The sequence below is a fragment of the Marmota flaviventris genome, chromosome 7 (genome assembly GCF_047511675.1).
Source record: "Marmota flaviventris isolate mMarFla1 chromosome 7, mMarFla1.hap1, whole genome shotgun sequence".
Taxonomy (NCBI): Eukaryota; Metazoa; Chordata; class Mammalia; order Rodentia; family Sciuridae; genus Marmota; species Marmota flaviventris.
Window position 1 is genome coordinate 107,198,456 of NC_092504.1, and position 18,414 is coordinate 107,216,869.

Below are 18,414 nucleotides of genomic sequence, written 5' to 3' on the forward strand. Positions count from 1 at the left end.
ATTCTGCCTCTCGCATACACTTTTTTTATACTGAGGATTGAACCTAGAGGGCTTTACCATTGAGCTACAGTTCAAGCCCTTTTTATTTTTTATTTTAAGACAGAGTCTCATTAAGTTGCTTAGGGCCTCACTAAATTGCTGAGGTTGGCCTAGCACTTGTGCTCCTCCTCCTTAGCCTCAGGAGGCACCAGGATTACAAGCAGGAGCCCCCACCCCTGCACCTGGCTATCGTTTGTCAAATGCACCATTTGTCAATTTAAAACTACCCTCTTTGGATACACTTTGTGTGTGTGTGTGTGTGTGTGTGTGTGTGTGTGTGTGCTGGAGCGAGGGAAGCACTCTACCAACTGAGCTATACCCTAGCCCCAGATACACTTTTTTTAAAAATATTTTTTTTTTAGTTGTTGATGGACCTTTATTTTACTCATTTATTTATATGTGGTGCTGATAATTGAACCCAGTGCCTCACACATGTGAGGCAAGCACTCTACTACTGAGCTACAACCCTAGCCCCACCTAGATGCACTTCTGTTTTTTGTTTTTGTTTCGGTGCTGGAGATTGAACCCAGGGCCCAGGGCCTTGTGCATGTGAGACAAGCACTCTACCAACTGAGCTATATCCCAGCCCCCTAGATACACTTTTGAAGAATATTTTTCTTCACCTCAAAGGAGAGGAATGCACTATTCGACAGGCAAACTATTTACACCTTGTGCAGCTACCTTTTGACAAAGGTGTTTCTTAGCCACCCCTCAATAAAAGTACTGATTTTCTCAGTATAGTCAATACTTGAAAGGAAAACCAATTGTAAAACTTTTTTTCACTGTTTTTGATTGTTAATACAGTCTATCCAAGAGGTTTACATCTAACAAGCTAATCTGTTTTAAAACTGTTGTATAAACACAGCTTTAATTTATTAATGTGAAAAATAGAAGAAAAACATCACAGTAAATCAATATTCCCATCCATCAAAAAAATCACTAAATACTGTTGAACAAGTTCCATGTGTTGTAGTGCTAGATAAGAAGCATCATATCTGATTACAAAGAGCGTGCAGCCATTAGGATTATTCCTTTATTTTTCTTGAAACTAATAAAGTTTAAGTAATATTTTTTCTTCTTTTTTTTTTCTTTCTTTCTTGTTTTAAGTATCTCCTTTATCCCTACACATTTTTTCCCCTTAAGCTATTTGGATGAAGCACAAGAACCTTACCTTGAATATAAGAAACTCGTCATTATATAAGTTAAAATTTATTAATGTTTACAGAATTTGGATGGATGAACATTTTCTGCTTGTCTCTGAAATTCAATTTCATGCAATAGAGCTTTAGGAAGTGAAATTTTCCGTAAAGCTTTCTCTTTCCTAAAGATTGCAAAAACTGCATTCCTGGAAATCCACCATGCGCAAACTGACAAAATGAGTACTAGAGGGTACAAACCAAGAAATCATAAACAAAGCCAAGCATGGTGGTACACACCTGTAATCCAGCAACTCTGAAGGCTGAGGCAGGACTGCAAGTCATAGGCCAGCTTCAGCAATTTGGTGAGACCCTTAGCAACTCAGCAGACCCTGTCTCAAAATAAAAAACAAAAAGGACTGGGGTTGTAGGTCAATGGTAAAGTACTCCTGGGTTCAAACACCTAAAGAAAGGAAGCGAGAGAATAAAGATTTTTTCAAAAAGTAAGGACAGTTTTTATTCAAGTACAAAATAGATTTGCAAATTAGAAGAAACAGGTTCAGTTAGAAACCAAGTAAGTGTTCTAATAAGGGTAATGAGGACTAGATTTTTAAAGGGATAACAGGGCAACAGTAGGAAAAGGTGAAGTAGTTTGTTCTGAACAATTTTCTATTGGTCCTGATGATGACACAAGTTGTTTTGAATGATTTAGTTTGGTAGATTGGTGCTGGAGTCTGTTCACACATTAAGCTATATACATGATTGGTTGCTAGGAGGCTATCTGGAAGGCATCATCAGTTTTAAAACAGCAAGAAGTCCCATGATTAGAAACTGTCAAAATCTGTAGTCTTACAAGCACATTCTTTACAAACAACATTCTCTATCTGGAGGCAAAATTTTGAGGGACTTCTGGCTGCAAGGCAAACTGCAGCCTGTCAAATATGATCTCCAAGGTTCACAGAAAAATTCTGCTCACTCTTGACTAAACTGCAGCCATCTTTATTTTTACTTCCACAAGGGAATGCAGCAAAGATCATGTTTTCACTGTGTAGATACATGAATACTTATTTTATATTTTGTTACTAGGGATTTAACCCAGAGGCGCTTTACCACCAAGCTACATCCTCAATCCTTTTATTTTTATTTTGAGACAGGGCCTTGCTAACTTGCCCAGGCTGGCCTAGAACTTGCAATTCTCCTGCCTCAGAGTTACTGGGATTACAGGTGTGCACCACTGCACCCGGCTATTTTTGCATATTTTAAATGCCAAAGAGTAGGCAGCTGCAGCTGTCTTATCCTTCTAGATTCAAAGAAAGTAAAATCAAAAAAAGTAGAAGGAAAAAAAAAATTTTCTTTGAAGTTTTACTAAATCCGGGCCAAATGAAATTTAAGGAATGTTATTAGATCTGAGAAAAACTAAAATGTTATATACCTACAACAACATAATCAGCTTTGTAGGCTGGCCATAAAATCTGGAAACACAGGCCAATATAAAAATGATTTGTTGTTATTACACAAAATGTGTTGTCCCTTGTAACAATGCACAGTTCATATTACAATAAACATGATGTATTTTTTATTTTTTAGTTGTAGATGGACACAATATCTCTATTTATTTTTTTTAATGTGGTGCTGAGGATCGAACTCAGTGCCTAACACCTACTAGGCAAGCACTCTACCACTGAGCCACAGCCACAGCCCCAAACAGTGATATATTATCACTTCATTTTCCTCAATCCCAGCTAAAGCAGTCACCAGGGCTCCAAAGACTAACTTCCCCATCCCCCAAGAAGAGCCATCCAATGGTGAGCCCTGCTGGCTCACGTTATCCTTACCCACCAATCAGAGCCCTGCTGGCTCACATGATCCTTACCCACCAATCAGAGACCTGCTGGCTCACCTGATCCTACCCACCAATCAGACTAGTCCTGCTGGCTCACCTGATCCTTACCCTCCAATCAAAAAACACCCCATGCCAACTGTCAAACCACCCCTGGCTCTATAAATATGCAGAGCTGTTCCTCAATAAAGGGGCATTTGCTCAGACGACAATCCTTGTTCATTCTTTCAATATCTCTATTTATTTTTTCAGTGTGGTGCTGAGGATCGAACTCAGTGCCTAATGCCTACTAGGCAAGCACTCTACCACTGAGCCATAGCCACAGCCCCAAACATGATAATATTATCACTTCATTTTCCTCAATCCCAGCTAAAGCAGCTGCCATATGCTGCCTTAGTAGATTTCTCCCTCTAATTTTTACTGAATAAATATATACCCTATGAGAAGTAAGTAATGAAGGAGGTTCAATCTGCAAAATTGATATATCACCTAATTAACATAGTATATGTAATATACTTAATATAAACCTATAAGAAATAAAATATCACCTGCTTTTCCAGACTTTGTGGCTACCCTTCACCATAAAAGCGGACTGAAAAAATGGTATTTAATTTTCCACTAGCCTTCAACATTTTGTTTTTAGCTTACATGTAAGTAAAAGCCAAATGAAATCTGTCATTATATTTACTCTTAAGCTATTGATTAACAGATTGTTCTGATGTTACAGATACTATAGATATTGATTCTGTTGATTCTATTTCCCTCTTTCCATTGACTCTGAAAGCCTAGAGCAAATTCAGTGGTTTATACAGAATCCAGTTGCATGCATTTGAAGAACTAACCTCAAGTTTCATTTTAATTGTCCCATGTCATTTTCCTGTAGTACTTATGTTCTTAAATAAAAACCAACTTCTTGTTCTCTTTACAGATAGTGTATATTCACTGCAGAAAATTTTGAAATATAAATATTCATTTTATATAAATATATGGATTTATATCTTATATATTTATAAGAAAAAAAAGAAAAGAAATAATCTATCCTTTCACCAACACATTTAGTTCTTAATAGTTTGGCATTTCCCAATGCAAACACACTCAATTTTTAAAGTGGTTTATTTATTAGGAAACCATACTGGAAAATGCAAATGAATGTTGTTTGTTAACAAAACCAAAATAATATAATTTTATATTTAGTAACTACAAAAAATAGGATCTTATTCTATATATAATCTTTTCTGTTTTCAACATACTTTGTACACATTCTATAGAATTAGAATTAGATACTATTCTACAATGAGAGAGTGTGTGTGTGCGTGTATGTGTGTGTGTGTGTGTGTGTGTGTGTGAGTTACAGGGACTTAAACCCAAGGGCACTCTATCACTGAGCTACATCCTCAGCCCTTTTAATTTTATTATTATTATTTTTTAAATTTTAAGACAAGATTCCTCTAAATTGCCCAAGCCAGCCTCCAACTTGTGATCCTTCTGCCTTAGCCTCCTGAGAAACTTGGATTACAGGCATGCATCACTGCACCTAGCTTCTACATCAACATTTTTAACAACTGCATGATATCTGACAAAATGGACAGACTGTCATTTATTTAATCAATTTTTCCGTGGCACATGTTAAATTGTTTTTAATTTTGTGCTATTATAAAAATATTTTGCAACACAGCTAAACAGTGAATATAGCTAAAAGTTTGTCCTCAATCTTGATTATTTCCCCAAAATAAATTCCTAAAAGTGGAATTGCTAGATCAGGCAGGATACAGCCTCAAGGTTTTATAGTTTGCAAGTTTTCCTAATAAAGAGTAGCAGCAGCCAAACACACCCAATATGTGAATGAATGGCTTTTGTCTCACTTCCTAACCAGTAATTATTAATATTTTGTATTAATTTTGTAAGTTACTTGAAGTTTTACTGAAATATATGGAACATAAACAAAAATTAAATAAGATCTCCCATAAGGAGCAACATGCACACATCTAAATGTTAGTTAAGGGCTGGGGCTGGGGCTCAGTGGCAGAGTGCTTGACTAGCATGTGTGAGGCACTGGGTTTGATCTTTAGCACACCTACAAAAATAAGCAAATAAAATAAAGGCATGTCATCCATCAACAACTACAAAAAAATATTTTTTAAAAAAATTAGCTAAGGTAAAATGTTTCTAAATGTTCATTTCAAAAATTACCTAAATGCCTAAAAATTTATGATTGGGATTGTTGGTCCTTTGCCAAAATCTGTTTATATCATGTGTTTTCCCCAACCCTCCTACATACCTGCCAAAAATAAAGGTTCCAGAAAGGAAGTTATGTGCAAACTCAAACTGTTGTTAATCATTTTGATCTTCAGTACACTTGTACAAGCCAATAACAATGAGTTGATGGTTCACCAAGTTCCCTAGCAAAATGAAAAGCAGACAGTGTCAGAATTTGTGTTATCCAACACTGTAAATAAATCATGAAATAATAAAATAAAAACAAAAGAACTTGTGTCATCCATGATAGAATAATTGCCAGAGAAGCTTTTTCCGTGTGTGTGTGTGTGTGTGTGTGTGTGTGTGTTGTGCTGTGGATTGAACCCCAGAGGCAAGTTCTACTAGACAAAGACTACCACTGAGCTATATCCTTAGCCCCAGAGAAGGCATTTTATCATCAATTTCTCAAAAAGCCAATGTAGTATCATTTATAACATCCATTGTGTCCAATCGTCTTTACCATCAGTCACCTTGCTATGTACACCCTAACAAGATACAACACCTTACTAGTCAACTGTAGTTGGACTTCTTTTTTTTAGCCTTTGACATTGTGAATGTTTGTGTTCCTTCCCCCTGTCCTATGTTGAAATTCTAACTCCCAGGGTGATGATATTAAAAAGATGAGGTGTTGGGGCTGGGGCTGTAGCTCAGTGGTAGAGCACTTGCCTAGCATGCGTGAGGCACTGGGTTCGATTCTCAGCACCACATAGAAATAAACAAGTAAAATAAAGGCATTCTGTCCATCTACAACTACAAAAAAAAAAAAAAAGATGAGGTGTTTAAGACATGAATTAGTCATTAGTTCAGATCCCTTATGACTTGCATTAGTATTTCTATAAGAGATGTGAAAAAAGCTAGTTATTTCCTCTCCCCATGTAAGGACACAGCAAGAAGTCACCAACTATGAACTAGGAAACAGAACCTCACCAGATATCATATCTGCCAGTTCCTTGATCTTAGACTTCACAGCCTCCAGAACTATGAGAAACAAATGTCTATTTATAAGCTCCCCAGTGTATGATATTTTGTCACAGCAGCCTAAGCAGACTAAGACATATCCTTTAGGGGCAGAATTGTACTATTCCATCCAAGTTCTTGCCAGCTCCCTTTTGGACAGACTGGGAAAAAAGTTGAAGGTATTTGTCCATTTTCTGCTGCTACAGCAGAATACCACAGACTGGGTAATTTATGATGGTTAGAAAATTATTGGTTCACAGCCCTGGAGGCTGAAAAGTCCAATATCAGAGTACTGGCATCTGGCCAGGGCCTTCTTGGCTGTGTTATTACACGGCAGAAGGGCAAAAAGAAAAGAACTCTGTATCTTCACAAGACAGAAGAGCAAAGAGGCAAAGGGAGGTCCAAATCCACCTTTGTCAATAGCATTTACACCACCCATAAGAATGAAGCCCTCATGGTCTAATCACCTCTCAAAGATCCCACCTCGATACTAGCAGTTGAATTTCAACATGAGATTTGGAGAAGAAAAGAGTTCAGACCTTAGTACCATATCGTTGTCAGCCTAGAACCAGTTAGAATGACTTGCCTAATACCTGGAATAGAACATGAACCCTGTGCCTTATTAGCTTTATGTTCTCATGAGTTTTGCTGATGTTTCTATGGGTAAATGACTTAGAACGTGTGATCAATTAGATGGTTTCCCCCTCAACTTCTTCTCTACCTATATAATCTCAGAATGTGAACCTATTTGGAAACAGGGTCTTTCCAGACATAATTAGTTAAGATAAGTGAGGCATCTACAAACCAAAAAGCACTAAGCCACCACCAGAAGCTAAGAAAGAGACATGAAACATTCTTCAAGAGCCTTCAACAGAAAACAACATTGCCAATACTTTGATGATGATGAACTTCTAGCCAATAGAATTGTGAAATACTATTCTAATGTTTTAGTCACCTAGACTGTGGTCCTTTGATACAGCAGACCTAGAAAACTAGTAGAGAAGGTGAGAATGATGCTACAACGCCTATAATCCTAGCAACTCAGGAGGCTGAGACAGGAGAATTGCAAGTTTAAGGACAATTTAGAGAGGGCCTAAGAAATTAAGTGAGACCCTGTCTCAAAATAAAAAGGGACAGGGATGAAGCCTAGTCCCTGCGTTTAATCCCCAGTGCCAAAAAAAAAAAAAAAAAGATAATGTTACAAAAAGTATCTATTATAGGCTTTAATGTAGAGCAGCTGTGGCATCTGTCACCAGGTTAATTGCCAGACTTGACTGACTGCTCTGGCATCCTAGTCCACAGTTCCCTTCCTCTGAGAGTGCCATGTGTGTTCTTCACAAGGTGTCATTTCAATCAAAGAGAATTGTTTCCAAACTGACGAAGTCTATTCATAGTCAGGATATACTCCCTAGCTAAAGCTTTCCATCAAGCACGAAATCCCTTTGGAAGCAAATATAGGTTAGCAAATCAGTTTTATGAAGTGCTTTCTCTCCACCTGATATTTTGTCATAGTATTGGTCAAATAAGAGCTCCATACCCGTTTCACTTAGAAAGCATATAAATTTATAAGACTGGAGTTATGTAAGTCTTGACCTTAATGAAATTCTAGTAATTTCAAAGACAAGTCATTATATTTCCCTTGATATTACAGCAGAGCAGATAGCCTTTCTGATTTAACTATAATAGTAGAAGGTGAAAAAATATTTACAATTATTTTACTTTCAAGACTGAACATTAAGGTAAAACTTCATTTCTATGGCAAGGACCCAGATAAATCAATCAGACTTATACGAAACTAATCAAATGCAGACTTAGACCATTGCCTTATTATATTAAAGGGAAATTTTGACATGATACACTTTTATTTTTAAAAAACTTCAATATTCATAAACCAAATAGTATAATCCATAAAATGAAAATATAGTAACAAAGTGTTTATTTCCATCAACTAGTAGATGTTATCAGTAAACAGCTTATTATTTTTTTCTAAAGCTTCAATATTGCATTGTAAAACAAAATGGATAAAAGTCATTTGGAAGTATTAAAGACCTAGAATAGCTAAAGCAATTCTAAGCCAAAAAAAAATGCAGAAGGCATCAAAATACCTGATTTCAAATTATACTTCAGGGCTACAGTTAAAAAAATAAAAACTGCATGGGACTGGCACAAAACAGATATATAGACCAATGGAACAGAATAGAAGACACAGATAAATCCACACAGATACACAGATATCTAATCCTTGACAAAGGTGCCAAAAACATATTTTGGTGAAAAGAGAGTCTGTTTAACAAATGGTGCTGAGAAAACTGGTACATGTATAAGAATGAGATTATCCCCATTTCTTACCCTGCACAAAAGTCAACTAAAAATGGGTAAGAGAATTAAGAATTAAATCAGAAACTTTGCAACTTTTAGAAGAAAATATAGGGTCAATACTCCAACATATAGGTAGATACAGGCAAGGACTTCCTTAATAGGACTCCTAAAACTAAGGAAATAATACCAAGAGCTAATAAATGGGATGATATCAAATTTTAAAAGCTTCTGCACAGAAAAGAAAACAAAAGCATAGAAAAGAGTGTACAGAATGGGAGAAAAATCTTTCCCAGTACTATTCAGACAGATTAATATCCAGAATATACAAAGAACTCAAATTTACCATGAAAAAAACAAATAACCCTATCAATAAATGGGCAAATGAACTAAACAGATACTTTTCAAAAGAAGAAGTACAAATGGCCAATAAATATATTAAAAAATGTTCAATATTTTTAGCAATCAGGGAAATAAAAATCAAAACTACATTGAGATTTCATCCCCAGTTAGAATGGCAGCCATCAAGAATATGAAAAATAATAAAAATAAAATAAAAAGAATACTTTTATTCTGGTGGTGGAATTGTAAATTACTACAACCACTATGGAAATCAGTATAGCAATTTCTCAAAGACGAGGCATGGAACCAACATATGAGCCAGCTACACCACTCCTTGTTCTAAAAAATTAAAAACATCATACTATAGTGATACATCCATATCCCTGTTTATAACAGAATTATTCACAAAAGCCAAACTATGGAAACAACTTAGATGTCCATAGACAAATGAACAGATAGAGATGTGATATATACACACAACATGGTTCCATTCAGTCATAAAAAATGAGAGTATGTCATTTGAAGGAAAATGGACGGAATGTGAGACCATATGTTAAGTGAAATGAACCAAACTCCAAGTTAAAGGTCAGATGTTTTCTCTCACATGTGGAAGTTAGGAAAAAGGGAAAGAAAGATGGCAGTAGGAGATATCATGAAAATGGAAAAGAGATTAGTAGAGGAAAGAGACCAGAGGGAGGGAAGAAGGAGGGGAAGGGAAACTACTGGGGAATCCCATTATTGACTGAGTCATATTACTATATTGTGTGCATGTATGAATGAATATACAAAACAAATTCCATTATTATGTGTAGTTTTAAAGCACCAATAAAAAATATGGGGAAACTGGATATAGTAGTGCACACCTGTAATACCAATGGCTTGGGAGTCTGAGGCAGGAGGATCACGACTTCAAAACCAGCCTTAGCAACTCAGTGAGGCCCTAAGCAACTCAGTAAGGCCCTGTCTCTGAATAAAATACAAATATATATCATACAAATATATAGAAAATGGAAACTTTTAAGTTGCTTGAGCAGCTGGTTAGGTACTGACATCCTTTACTGACGTGTAGATGGGAAAAGAAACAAGTTTAGAATATAAATCAAGAGCTGCTATAGAAGAGTTCACAGAGATTGGACATCTGCCTAGTTGCCTGAACCCAAGCCACCTGAAGAACAAAGAGAACTTTACTGAGTTGTAAAGAAACTGGCAACCCGTGGGTGGGAGTCCAGTGAGACTGGGGAGAGAACAGGAATTTCCACTTAGGACCCAGCCTGAAGCTCTCCTGTCCAGTGGGGATGACTTCACAGCCTTTGCATGTGACCCTCCTGCCTGGACAGGCCCTGGGTTCAATTCTCAGCACCACATATAAATAAATTAATTAATAAAGGTCCATTGACAACTAAAAAATATTTTTAAAAAAAAGAATGTCTCATGCTGTAAACAGGTACTTCAGGAAGGAAAAAATCCTGAGAATTTCACGATAGATGAAGACTCTTTGTTTTTGCTTGAAGTTTTTAAATTCTCTTGTTGAGAGAGTTGTCTTTTAAAGGCACTGCAGCCTTTTACCACTGGCTTTTATTAGACGGCAAAGCAAATAAGAAAGCAAATGATATCATCTTTGTGTCAGCTGTTGACACTTGTCAGATTTGACAGGCTAAAGAGGAGCTCTAGAACTGACATTAAGACCAAATTGGTATTCAGCTTTTAACCTCTGAGAGCAAAACAGTTTTAGCATAATGACATTAATCTGCTATTTGCATATCCCAACTCTACCAGATTATGGAATAATCATTGTACGAAAAGGAAAAATCCTATAGAGAAGGATTTGAAAATCTATGTTTGCTAGTGTTCCACCAAAAACTATCAGATTCAATAATTTTCAATAGGAAATTAGCATATAGTGTCTTTACTATTTTGAAATACTTTTCAAAAATTGGCACTGGCTACCAATGAAAAATTAGAAATTTGATCAAGGAGAACTCAGGCTCAGTTAAATATACCCAGAACTGAAATTTTATATCTTGTCTGAGAGAGAGTTTTTAAAAAACAAACACTCCAGGATGACCAAGCAAAACATTTTTTTTAATTCTGAAAGTATTAAAAATAATTATTCATTTCATGTGATCCAGCAATTCCACTTCTGGGTATGCTCAGAATTGAAAGCAGTGTGTTTCAAAGAGATACTTTTTGTTTGTTTTTCTGTTTTGCTGTTTTGTTTTGGGTACCAGGGATTGAACCCAGGGGCACTTAACCACTAAGTCACATCTCCAGCCATTTTTTATTTTTTATTTAGAGACAGGGTCTCCCTAAGTTGCTTAGGGTCTTGCTAATATGCTCAGGGCTTTACTAAGTTGCTGAGGCTGGCTTTGAAGATGCAATCTTCTACGTCCAGCTCGAAGAGATGTTTGTATACCCACGTGTATGTATAGCATCATAACTCATAATGACCAAAAGGTGGAAGCAGCCTAAGTATACACCAGAATGGCTAAACACAATGTAGTGTATACATACACTGGAATATTACTCAGCCTTTGAAAGGTAGCATCCGATACATGCTACTACATGGATAAACCATTGAGATCATTATGCTAAGAGAAAGAAGTCAACCACAGGAGAAATACTGTCCAATTCCATTGTATGGAATACCTAAAGTAGATAAATGTATGAAGATAGAATAGAATGGTGGTTGCCAGAGCTGGAGGAAGAGCAGAATGGGGAGTTGCTATTCAATGAGTAGAGTTTTAATTTTGCCAGATCCTGGAGATGGATGCTGGTGATGGTCGCACCATGTGAGTGTCCTTAATAACATTTTGAAATGGTTAAGCTGGTAAATTTTAGGTTGTTTTTATTTTATCACAATTTTAAAAATAATAAAGAAATATTGATGAAGAAATAATTCATCTGACATATCAGCAATATTATAAACCATCTTCCTACTGAATTAACCCATGTACTTTTCCGCCCTATCCCTGCCTCCCGATTGTGTTGGGGATTAAACCCAGGCTTTCATACATACTACTGAGCTACATCACGAGCCCAATATCAGCAATGTTATAATAATCTGCCAGCATAAAGCATTAAGATTTGGGTGCTGGTTATAACACTCTCTTCTGAAGGTCTGGCACAGTGGGCTTTAGCTAATGGTAAGCCAGACAGACAAAAGTAATCACCTGAAAGCAAATGTAGTTTCAATGTGCTCATAGAATCATCTAGAATGAGGAAAAGGTGGTCCACCCCTCCTTTGCTGACCAGTGCACACGGAATTCTGTTCAGCTGTAGGGACACCTTTTGGAGAAACGTGGCTAGGCTGAAACAGGTCCTAGAGGCACAATTAGGAGGCAAAAAGGACCTGAGAAACATTTTGTGAAAAATAACTACAGGACAACAGACTAGCTGCAATGAAAAAGGTTAATTTGTTTCTTCTGGCAGGAATAGAATTAAGATTAAAAACTGAAAACTACACAGGCAGGATTTGGATTAGTAGAACTTTTTGACAGTTTCCATAGCATTTTCTCAGTATCCTTCCTGCAGAACTTTCCATTTTCTATCTTCAACTCAAGTTACTCCCAGGAATTACCTCAACATCCAAACAGCACATATGGGGATCTGGAGTATTTGTTGAACGAATTAAAGAGTACAAGAATGATTAAACAAATGCCCGCCAATACTGGCTAAAGACAACTGAGCTGTCCCTTGGGAAAAGGTATTCAAACACTGGCTAGTTAACTACTTGGCGGAGATGTTTGCAACAGAGCCAAGCTTTGTTTTCTAGGTTGGAGTGGATGACTCTTTAAAAGCCTTTCAAGTCCTGAAAATCTATGATTTCATTGCTTAGGTTTAAGTTTTGGCTTGGCCCACTTAGCAATTTGGCATTAGGTGAAGTCACTTAGCTTCTTTGCTCAAATGGAATTGTCATATAAACCCTTCCTGCTACGTAAGTTCTTTGGAGGATCAAAATAGCATTTTAACATAAACAAACAATAACAAGAAACAAAAAACAAGAAGCTTAACAATGTCCCTACCTTGATTGGCAAGAAGTCACACATAAGCTTTAAGAGAAAAAGCCCTGGGGAGGGTGAGTAAATGCCTGAATTGAGAACCAGAAGTCTGGCTCTAGCTCTGTGGTATAGCTTGCCCTTGAGCAGGTAGGGAATGTTAAAAAACCCAAATACTGTGTGTTCAAGGACCTAACAATTTCAGGCTTGATGAGGGTCAGAGTACTACCTATGAAGGTTCAGTCCCACAAGGACAGCAGCAATTCCTCCAGAATATACTCTCACGCATTGCCTAGAACAGGCAGCTGGCAAGTCCTAGAGTGGTCAGGGTCTCAGTCAAATGGATAGATTCAGGTTATCAGGAACAACTAAGAAGGAGACCCAGGTGCAGTAGTGACTCTGGAGGCCAAGGCATGGGCATTGTAAGTTGAAGGCCAGAATCAGCAATTTAGCAAGGCCCTAAGCAACTTAGCAAGATCTGTCTCAAAATTTAAAAAAATAATAAGGGTTGGGCATATAGCTCAGAGGTAGAATGGCCCTAGATTTAATCCCCGGTAGCCCCCCTCCCCTGCAAAGGGGAAAAAGAAAAAGAAGAAGAAAATGAGGCAGAGATAGGGATATACACCCACATAGTAAGAGACCAGAGGAAGGTTCTACTTAGGTCTTTTAGATTTTAGACTTAAAACATTAAAATTAATACCAGATTCCAACTGATAGTTCTGGTGCTGCAATTATACTGCCTGCCTTGGTCAGAATAGGCTCCTTATATGCCTGAGGTTAAACCTGTGGGAAGAAACCATCAGGGTTTGTAAGTAAATCTGTGGGAAACAGACCTGAAATAGGAAAATGCTCTGAAATTTATAAAGGGTTTTTTATACAGGTGGGTTTTTTTGTTTATTTTGTTTTGTGTTTTTTGATGCTGGGCATCCAACTCAGGGCCTAGTACATGCCTAATATATGGAGTACCACTGAGCTACATCCTCAGCCCAAGTGTGTGTGTGTGTGTGTGTGTGTGTGTGTGTGTGTATATATATATATATATATATATATATATATATATGTTATAGTTTTCTGATTAGAAAGCTGCTTCTGGAGTCAGACTTGCAGGGGAATGAATAAGACTTGTCACCTAACATTGAGACTTGCCTTTCAGAGCCCCGATTTCTTCAAATATAAAATATAAAATAGAGATAGTGGTAGTATTTAACTCAGAGGGTGATTTGAGGTTAATTAGATAATATGAAGCACTTAGAATCATACCTGGCATAAAAAGAGTTCTCAATTAATATTAATAGTTACATTTTTTTAAAATAGGTTCTTTTATATTGTCTGGTCTGGCTGGGACCTCCAGGACTCAAGTGATTCTCCTACTTTGTGAGTCCCTGAACTGCAGGACACACCAGACTGCCTGGTTCAGCAGTTATAGATTTTGACTAGAGCTCAGTGATCCATTTTGACTTATATACCTATGTAGTTTTTTCTGCTCAATGAACCGTACTTCAATTATGTCTTGGTTTTCTTCACCTGTATCAGTAGTTCTAACCAGAAGTGACTTTGCCCCCAAGGACATTTCGCATTGTTTGGAGACATTGTTGGTTATTATAAATTGGTGAGGAGGATGCTAGTGGCATCTAATGAGAGAGGCCAAGCATGCTGACAAACATCATCTGATTCACATGTCAGTACCCCCATAACAAAGAATTATCCATCCCCAAATGTCATTAGTGCTAAGGTTGAAAAATCCTGACCTAGACCCATTTCTAGTAACCATCTTTGACAACTCTGAAGGAATAGGATGGTGCATTCTTCTTCCCTCACTTTCTAGGGCCCTACTCTGAAAAGATGAAATGTGTACATAAAGCTGTCACCTAAGGGCACACTGTCATAAGGAGTCTTCCTACCCTTGTCCTTTCTTCTAATTGTGTTCTGGAGTTGGGGGTGTGGTGAGATTTACACATTCTGGAATGTAGCAGGCCACTTTGATTCTTCCTCAGTATTTCCCAGTTGCTTTCAGAGGGTTGCAGTTTTCAAATTGTTATTGATTGATTTGGGGGAGTGGAGGGAGGGAGAGCCAAGTAAGCCTTCAGTCTGGCTGCAGAGAGCAGTGCCAGCACATTCAAGGCAAGGCAGAGAGGGAGGATGAAGGGTCTTTATAGCTACCTCCAATTGGGAAGGGTCATTTTGTTTCTGGCAGCATAATATAGGTGATTTGTCAACTGTGCTCATTTTTCCAATTGTGTTTTGTTGCTTCACGAATTATGAAAACGCATTTTAGATCCTAGCCATCTTTTCTCATCTTTTCTGGAACATCACAAGTCTTCTTACCAACAGCTAGGAAAGGAAAAGCTGTCAGGGCTGCTGGCCAAGTGCTGTTTAAAATCATTAATTTTTCTCTACTCCTTCTGCTGATTCATTTTGGAAAGGACAGATGAAGGCATGGGAATCTCCATTGGAATTCTCAGTGAAGCCATAGGAAGATTTGAGTTTTCACAGATTCACTCTTAGAGAAGTTTAGAATGAGATTTCAAACACCAGTGAAGAGGTGAGGAGGGTGAAGGGATACACTGATAGGTTTCACTATCCTATCATCCTACCTCAGGATTTCAGAAGTCAGAGTTGGCAAACAATCCATGGTTCAAGGGTTCTCAGTGACCCTGCCCAGTAGCAGTATGAATAGTTATACTGTGCCAATTTCTAATTTGAAATTTAAGCTACTCAGCTGAAATGGCATATAATCAAGAAATTAAGCTTCATAATAACTGGAATAGTGGCTACATTTTAAACCTGATGAGCTTTATGTGCCATGTGCACATAAAGAATGTTTTTTAATGGCTGATGAGTAAGCTAAATATTCATTTTCTTCTCCAAATGGCTATGGATTTTGTTTTCCTCAGTGAACACTGATCTTGAATACACCCAGATGTTAAAACCCAGATGTTTCTCTTTGTGAGCAAAAAGTGGTCTTAATTAGTTTTTATAACATACATGTGTTTTCCTCTAGAAAAGTGCAGCACTCAAAAAATAACATCTTAATTAAAATCCAGTGAATGCTTTTTCCTGTTCTTTTTTCCCTATATAATCTTGTTCCATAATTTCTGCATCTAATACACAAGGAAGAGGAAACTCCAAAATGTTTTTTTGGATTAAAAAAAAAATCAGATTTTGTGAATTTATGACTTTTGAGTTTATGATTAAATCTCCCCATTTATGTAACTTTTATTATAGGTTTCATGAAGAAAAACTCTGCAATTATATTCATTTTAATATTGATAAATCGATTTTGATTAGAAGATGGCCCAAAGCCATATTCATTTTGTCAACTGCCACCAAATGTACAAAGGCCACGATGCTGAATTTCTGGATGCTTACTCCTTAATGGAATATAATTGATAGTACCAAGAAATTACACTGTGAAAATTTATTATTTTTTCTACTATATTATCTACATTTAGTATATCTAATTGAAAAGTCAAACCCTTTTAGAAGTATTAGTTAGGACTGCCAGAATAAAGTACCTCAAAGGGAGTGGCTCAACCAACAGGAATTTGTTTTCTCATGATTCTGTATGCTAGAAGTCTGAGGATAAGTGTTGGTGGGTTTGGTTTCTTCTGAGGCCTCTCTCCTTGGTGTGTAGATGAGCACCTATCTTCTCCCTGTGACTTCACATGCTCTTCCTTCTGTATATACGTCTGGGTCCCAATTTTTCTTCCTTATAAGGACACCAGTCAATTTGGATCAAGGCCTACTCTAATGATCCATTACCTCTTTAAAGTCTCCATGTACAAATATAGTCACATTCTGAGACACTGGAGGTTAAGACTTCAACATACAAATTTTGTTTGGAAGCTCCCAAATGGTAACTCTTAAGGATGGCACATGTTTGTTTCAACAAATCTCACAAACCTGAGGATATCAAAGCCTCCAAGAAATAATGGGGTCCCAGGAAGTTAAATACATGCTAGTGTAAAGGTCAGGATTAGGTATACCTAAGGTGTACCTAGGCCCTCTAGTTTGTTCATCAAGTTCATCCTTTCAGGATCTAGGAAAAAACGAAAGGGTGAGTGAGATTTCAGAAGAAATCCTTGGAAATATCCTTAATGCAAAGCCAGTTTCTTTTTTTGCTACTTAGTTTAGAAGCATGGATGTTCAAAGACCACAAAGGCTATCATTGCTCTAATATGTGGACTGACTTACTAATAGGACACTCCCCCTCACTAATTTGTCTATTATCTATTTATCTTCACAGATAACTTGTTTACTAGTCATGATACTTGTCATGTGGGGGTTCTGATCCAGGAAATAGATTCAAAGTTTGGCAGGTGGAAGAAGATGCGAGGCACAGTGGGAATATTGGTCATCCTTTATTCAAGGCGGCCATATCCATTAGCCAACCCTGGGCTTCACCTTCAGCCTCCAGACGATTCATTTAACTCCCCATTTAGCCCCCTTCCATATCCCCTTTTCATATGCAGGCCAAATGAAGAAGGCACTCTGCCAACAGGTTACATAAGGAGGTGCATGCTCACAAGTTAGTGTTTATGACCTTGAAAATATATGCTGAATCAGAGTGTTTCTGGCCTTGACTAACCCTAACACAGTCGGTCTACAGCCCTAGCTACACACTAAAAATGTAACATAGCCTGAAGTCTCAGTGAGGGAGCCTAACTACAGCCATTTTGGGGCCTGTCCCAACAATACTTAACTTCCCTAAAGCTGGTCTTCCTTATCTCTTAAGTAGGGATAATAATAGTATTTATATCACAAGGTTGATGTGAGGATTAAATGAGATGATGGTATTAAATTGTCTACAAAGTATGTAATAAATATTAGCCAACATATTGACTAAGCTCCATGAAGGCAGGAGTCATATCTGGATCAGTCACTATGGTGTACCCAGTTCCTGGGAAGCTGGAGGCACTCAATGAAAATGTATTCCCTCTCTGTCTTTCACTTCACCTCCCTTTGCAGTCCTGTCTGCATGCACAGCCCTGTGTAAATGGGAGCTGTCAGATTTGGAAGGACAAACAACCTCCAGTATTGGTGAGCAAACCACCTTGCTCAGTCTTTGGTATTGTGTTATTAGCAACAGAAATTAGACTAAAACAACAGTATATGAGTAAATTCTCATATATAGGAAAGGAACAAAGAGAAACTAAGTGCAAAGGAAATGAATCAGAATTTGAACTCAGATATTCCCATTTTTTCCCACTCTATCATACTGCTTCCTAGATTGCTGTCCCATAGGACTATGTTATTATTATGGTGGCATCTATATATTTATATATGGCAGAATTAGGCTTATGTTTTAATTTATTATTTCTTTTCCATAATTTTGTGGTTATCCTTGCCTGAAAAAAAATTTTTTTCAGTGCCAGGGATTGAAAATAGGGCCTTACATATGCTGAGCAAGTGCTCTGCCACTAATCTATACCACCACTTTCATTGCTTGTTTAAAAAAATAAATATAATTTAAAACCATATACATAACAATCAGCCACACAATAATAATTTATATCATTGACATTGTAATTAT